This window comes from Cydia strobilella, chromosome 4 (assembly GCF_947568885.1).
Source record: "Cydia strobilella chromosome 4, ilCydStro3.1, whole genome shotgun sequence".
NCBI classification, from domain to species: domain Eukaryota; kingdom Metazoa; phylum Arthropoda; class Insecta; order Lepidoptera; family Tortricidae; genus Cydia; species Cydia strobilella.
The window spans coordinates 15,423,238-15,429,237 of record NC_086044.1 but is presented as its reverse complement, the minus strand read 5'-3'; the positions used below and the strand labels follow the sequence as shown (position 1 = coordinate 15,429,237).

General features: G+C 39.0%; 1 protein-coding gene across 1 annotated transcript in view; it reads left to right on the top strand.

Annotated features, from left to right (window-relative positions):
• Nucleotides 1–237: 237 nt before the first annotated feature.
• LOC134741043 (uncharacterized) overlaps nucleotides 238–6,000 on the top strand; it is a 198,108-nt gene continuing 192,345 nt past the window's right edge. The window contains exon 1 of the mRNA XM_063673787.1: nucleotides 238–892. The gene's annotated coding sequence lies outside the window, so the exon portion shown is untranslated. The remainder of the gene's footprint in view (nucleotides 893–6,000) is intronic.

Here is a 6,000-nt window from a genome sequence, read left to right as displayed (position 1 = left end):
GATCCGTTTTGAATCATCTTGTTGAATTGTAAATAAGTATATAAATGAGTTAAATGACCTTACTATACCTATATAGAGGATTATGTAATATAGTCCCAAGAATTTGACTTTTGATGGCTGAAACTTCAGCTGTTCAATAAAGCTTTTACGACTTCCTGGAAGTGTCGTGAATAACAAAAGCTACTTAAGTTGGTGCTCGAAATTTTTTGGAGGTGTGTTTTTTACGCCTTTCATATTTTGCGCTGAGTGTTTGAGGTGTATGAGGCGCGCGCACTGCCGGCGGCCGGCGGCGCGGCGGCTGCGGGCGAGGCGCGCGGGGTCTCATCCTTGCCACTCGCCACTTGGCGCCCTCGCGCCGCTCAGTCAGCGCCTGATCGCGGGGGGACCAGTGTCGCTCTGCCCGGCACTCGCGAGCCACGGGTTCGCTAACCTTCCCCATACATCGCATCTTACGTGATACATCAACAGATACATTTTTTAAAACAAAAATAAAAAACAATCACCGCCTTGTTCAGTGAACTCTGCCGAGACCGGCTTCGAACCCGATTTGTGATTGTTTGAACTGACAGTGCGCGTGTTGTGCTTTTCCTATCGATAACATAACCTGTATGAATTCAAGGGCATTTCTATCTCAGATCAATTGGTTTTTTGGAACCAGTGCTGCAAAGCCGTTCGAGCGAGTTTAATCTTCGTGTGCCTAACTTATAAAATATAAGTGGGCGTATTCGAAAGTTTGAAAATCGATTGGGGTGACGTGCGTGCGTGGGATTGAGTTTATGTAATCTTTGTTTACCTTGGGAATATGCACTGGGCTGACTAGGCTAGGTGTCCACCTATTCCTTGTGCCGTGTGTGCCCGCTGCGGACTTTCGTCGTTCGGCGTAAAATAACGGGTAAGCGCCTTCTTTTTCTTTTAGCTTCCTAGGTCGTAGGTATAATTTTTACGAAACACTAGATTTGCTGCTTCAAAACGCCTTGCTGGAAATGGACTGAATATTAATATTAGTTTATACTTATTATAGAAAATTAAATATTCGTAAGTGTGCAAAATATCTTTGTAGGCTCTTGAAGAACGCCTTAAATGTTTATAGCTATTGTTTAATATCTAGGTATGTAGATGTAAATGGAGGCAAATTAATGATAATGTAAGTACGAGTATCTACGTAGTGTTTAGTGCGTAGGTATAGTAAGTATTAGACTTTTAAAGAAATAATCGCTGCGACCTGCGGGTACTTACTCCAATATTTGATTAATATATTATTTACTGTCTAATTCGATTTTGGCGGCAAACATGTGCATATAAAGGATGTATATTGCTGCCCGTGCCCACAGGTGAGCGGCAGAACGATCCCTCGGCGTGGGCAGGGAACATGAAAGCACCTATCATGTCGTCTAATAATATGACGGGAGCCTTAATGGAGCCTTTCAATTAAGGAAACTTGCCAAATGCGTCTTCAGAAGAACAGCAGCAGCCGTCTATGGTGACAATTACGGAACCTTTAGAATATGATCGTGCTAGTAAAGCAAGAAACGATCATAGTAAAGTAAATGCAATCGAAGGAGATTCTATTTAGTATACTTATTTTGGAACTACCCACTTAAGACGAAAGTGGAAACGCGCGCGAAATCGCCTTTTCATACAAACGTAGCCTTTATTTTCCTCTTTGGATTATAACATCATTGAAAATATTTAAGACACAAAGTTGTATATCAACCACAGCTACCTATGCCACTGCGTTTGATTTTTTTAGAATTTTTAATTATTATAAGAGAGTAAGCATTTTAAAATTTGTATAAAATCTGTTTTTCGCTCTTAATTTTTACATTTATCAAAAAATCTAATAAAGAAAGTTTGGTTACATAGATATGGTTAATATACATCAAATTATGTAAAAATATTTTCCATAATGTCAATATCCAGAGAGGAAATTGGGGACTACGTTTGTATGGAGAAGCGGCAATCCCCTTTCCTCTTAAATAGAAAACTGATTCTGAGGGAAACTATGCAATATGCATCATGGTCCATTACCTACACTATATACTACAACTAGCAGGAGTTGACGTGGACCATTGTCACAACACAACGCAGAGATTCACACTATGCTGAATAAATGAGTTCGGAGAGCTTTGATATGCTAATTATGCTAATACAAGTGGAAAGCAAAGTGATCTTATGTACAGCTGTGATTAGATTTACAGAAAATATGCCATATATAAAGGGGATATTACAAACATTTCCAATACAATTGCCTTTGTTGCACGCCCTTATTACCAAGAGGATGAAGCTGAAACACGAAAGATCAATATATTATTAAAATGCTCAAATAATACAAACAAGTTTACTAAAATACAAGAGGGATGTTACAGGTTTTGCATTCAAATGCGTGTAGCGTGCTCCTAATTTGTGTGAGCAGACCGCTCGCCAATGGGCAAATTTCAAAAAGCGAAACCGGTTTAAAAGGAACGTGAGAACTGTATGCTTTCGATTCAGAACAAATCACTTTTTCTCAAGTTACCTATATTCATATCCAAAAAAATATACATATTGGGTACACGTCCTTCGAATTTATATCGATAGAAGCTAGAAAATCCATGTCTAAAGATTCGCTGATAAGAAATGCACAAAGCTACTAGCTTGACTTGTAAAGTACGGAAGCGGCTTTCTTCTTCCAGACAGTCAGTCCATATTTCATGAGCAGCAGCCGAGTTACAATGGCGCGATGAGGTCGACGGACGGGCGCAAACCGTCAGCTTTTTTTAAAGCTTTATTATGTATGCTGCTGATACATACCTTGTTTCATAAATTCATGGTTCCACCCTGGGTATGACTCCACTAACACTAGTGTGTAACATAGACACGTCTATGATAATCGATCGATAAACAAAATGTTTTACAGAAATGGTTTTCTTAAATACGTCTGGACACTGGACGTTTCGAGGCTGCCATATGCTAAGTGAGTCGATAACTGCCTCTAGTGGGTACGTAACTTATATCTACACCTATTGGCAGCACTATTACTCAATTGAAGACGCGACAATAATCGATGGTGACAATAGACAAAAGGGAAGGAGGTCTTTGATTAGCAGTTGGAAATGTTTGGAAACAATAGGTTTATGTATCAATAGATAGTTTATAGGAATTTATAGATTCCAATTGAGTAACTTAAGGTGGTTCGATTTCCATACAAAAACAATTGCTTTTTATTAAGTCATTACACACTATTACTACATATTTAAATATGTGGGCATTTATCTACTTTCGAGTATTCGTTTGCGCTAAATTGATACTAAAACTTTGTTTTATACAAAAATCACGCAAAAAAACGTTTTTTTTTTGTGTTATATTGATAAAAAATATAACGTTTTTTTGCGGATTTCTTTAAAAAACAAAGTTTGAATATTCGAAAGTAGATAGATGCGCACATATAATATGTAGTAATACTCGTAGTGTGTAATGATTTAATAAAACCAAATAGGATATAATAAGATAGAGCGGTACTGTCATAGTAAATTTTGTAACCACTGTAAATTCACTGTCATCTATCGACATACTTTAAAACTAAAAATGAAGATTTAAAAAATACGTTAAAATGTATTTAAATATACATAAATGATTTTTTTATTTGCATTTATTATTTTTAAATGATTTTGACCCATGTTCTTTCAATGATATGCGTTAAAATTATAAATAACAAACGAAACCGTCAACGCCCTCTATACGAGAGTAGGCCAAAACTAGTGGCGCCATCTGATCGAGAATCAAATTTTCGTGATTTTCGAGGCACGTTTTTCCTTAGACTGTATCCATCTATTACGGAGTTATATCTATTTTTGATAAAACTCTTGTTTTTTGCATGGAAAGCGAACCACCTTAAGCATTAACGTTTGTACTTTGCATGACATACACATTACAAATACAACAAAATACAAAAATACAAAATTCTTTATTTTATAATAATTTACATTACACATTAGTTTTGAACAAACAGTCTTCCTAATTCTTACAAAATAATCGGGGTCACTCATGCTTGATATTTTTACATGGGTATATTTTGGATAAGCATGCTTCATCTTCATCTTAGAACTTGGGCAATCCTAAATCAGGTTAGGTTAGCCCAACCAAAACCAAAAGGTATGAAACATCGGCATAAAGATTAATTCCTTTAAAGGCTTCTCATCATGCGAACGGATAAGGAGTGGGATTCACTTAATTCCTGCAAATCTATTCCCAGTCCACTATAACTTGGATCTTTTTAAATCGAGAGTGAATAGACATCCTAGACTGCATCGGCACTTACCATCACTACCATCAGGTGAGATCGTGGCGTGGTCAAAGCTTTTGACCTTTTTAGGGTTCCGTACCCAAAGGGTCTGTCTATCTGTCTGTCCGTCTGTCTGTCTTTCTGTCACCATATAGCTATATAGCTAAACAGTTGAAAATTTCACAGACAATGTATTTCTTACTAAAATTTAAATTTATTAAATACTAAAAAGTTATAAATACTAAAAAGTACGGAACCCTCGATGGGCGAGTCCGACTCGCACTTGTCCGGTTTTTAAAGCTAACAGACGGCTCGTATTTTAGCGAGACGCGTTTTAACGGTCGGTTGCCCGCTATAAGTAGTGGCGTTGCGGTTTCCACACGGGGGTTCCCATTATAATGTGATGTTATCCCTAGCTTTATCCACTCAAATAAGATACATTCGTTGGATATGGGAAAAGGTTTTAATTGAACATAAGTAGAGACCTACTACCGGTTTTATTACCATAATCGTTCACGATTTTTTACAGACATAGTTTATTTTGGGCAGTTAAAATACGCCGGGTTAAGTGCTTTTCATCTCAAGATAGATACTACGAGCGAAACCGAAATAGCTCTCGAGAGCATCATTATACCCCGAGGGAAATTAAAACGAATTACGCATGCACGTCAATCTGTTGTGTCTGTTTTTACCAATGCCTGTAAATAATGAACCTACCTATGTAGAAATATCAGAATGTGGAATTTTGAAGCGAGATTGCAAATCATACTAACTGTGCAATGCTTTAAATAGAAGTACTGCGTTATTATTTGTAAACAATCGCTGCCGGCTGCTGACGTTAGGAGATTTGAGTACTTGCGTTGAGTCAGGCTTGTACGTAGGTACCTACCGTGGCTCAACCTAGAGTGATGGCATCGTCTAGAATATCCGACTTGTAATAATATATACACTATTACCATTGTATGCGTACTATACTTGTAAGTAATTGTATGTGTGAGTGTGATGATCAACGTAGTGGCAAACGCTGGATGACAGGTACGCGCGAAGACGATTACGCGTGTTCAATGGCACAAAATGAGATACACATATGTATATAAAGCGTGTGCTAGACGGTCACCGACAAGTCCCTCAGACCGCGTGACCTTGATCTCGACGGACCGTGTAGACAGTTGTTTCCAGCAAAATTTCGTTTGTCCTCCAGACGCCCTTGGCATGCGAGCGCGGTCTGAGCGGCCGGTCCGGAACCGTGTGGCCGCCCGTCGCCGACCGCACTAGGCTATTTCGCTTGTGGAGGACCCGCCGTGTGCGCTCGTGTGGTTAGCCATGGGTTAAAGGGGTTACGCCTAGTGGGAGGATGTGGAATGGAAAGAAATTATTTCAGCTCTGCTGTTATAGATCTCTTCTTATCTTTTTTAGGGTACCGTACCCAAAGGGTAAAAATGGGACCCTATTACTAAGACTCCGCTGTCCGTCTGTTCGTCTGTCCGTCTGTCTGTCACCAGGCTGTATCTCATGAACCATGATAGCTAGACAGTTGAAATTTTCACAGATGATGTATTTCTGTTGCCGCTATAACAACAAATACTAAAAAGTACGGAACCCTCGGTGCGCGAGTCCGACTCGCACTTGGCCGGTTTTTCTAGTTACAAATAAACATGACTAGCCGAGATGGCTGCCTCTCAAGGAATGGCGAACACGCACCCCCGTTCCATTAGACAGGGCGATACGATTCTAAATTC